This window comes from Orycteropus afer, unplaced genomic scaffold, assembly GCF_000298275.1.
Source record: "Orycteropus afer afer isolate SDZICR_OR568_19922 unplaced genomic scaffold, OryAfe1.0 scaffold00161, whole genome shotgun sequence".
NCBI lineage: Eukaryota > Metazoa > Chordata > Mammalia > Tubulidentata > Orycteropodidae > Orycteropus > Orycteropus afer.
Window position 1 is genome coordinate 5,099,818 of NW_006921748.1, and position 687 is coordinate 5,100,504.

The window sequence follows — 687 nt, forward strand, 5'->3', positions numbered from 1 at the left end:
TCTCCTTGGGTTTCTGAGGCGGTATCACTAAGGAAGTAGATTGCTCAACCATTCTGAGGAGTGTCTGGTGGATTTGAACCACCAGCCTTCTGGTTAGCAGTCAACTGCCTTAGGCACTACACTACCAGAGCTCCTCCTAGTAATGGTAGCGGGGCACAATCCAGTTATTCTAGTTTCATGGTAAAGGAGACAGTTGTTCATGGAGATTAGTCATGTATTCCTTTTCTGCCTTGAGCATCATGCTCTTTTAAGAATTATCTATATAGGATCAAATTGACAATAGCAACTTGAAAGATTAGATAAGTACCCTAAGGGTCAGTAAGTTCATATTAGTGAGGGACAAGCAGCTCAGAAAAAGAGATTGAGAATGGTTGCGTGACTTGAAGAATATAATAAATGTCACCAAAATGTGCAGGTAGAAATTATTGATTTGGTGCATGTTTAGCTGTGTATATTCTCTACAACAACAAAATTAATATTTTAAAAAATGTATGTATTATCATTATCATACTAACTATTATCATCTTGCTGACCCTTTGAGAATAAGTTGCAGAGGCCATGACTCTTCATCTCTTCAATGTGTATTTCCTAATAACATGGACTTTTCTTAGACTAACATAACCATAGTGTAATTATCAAAGTCAGAAAATTCTAAATTAATACTACTCCTATCTAATATTCAGTTTA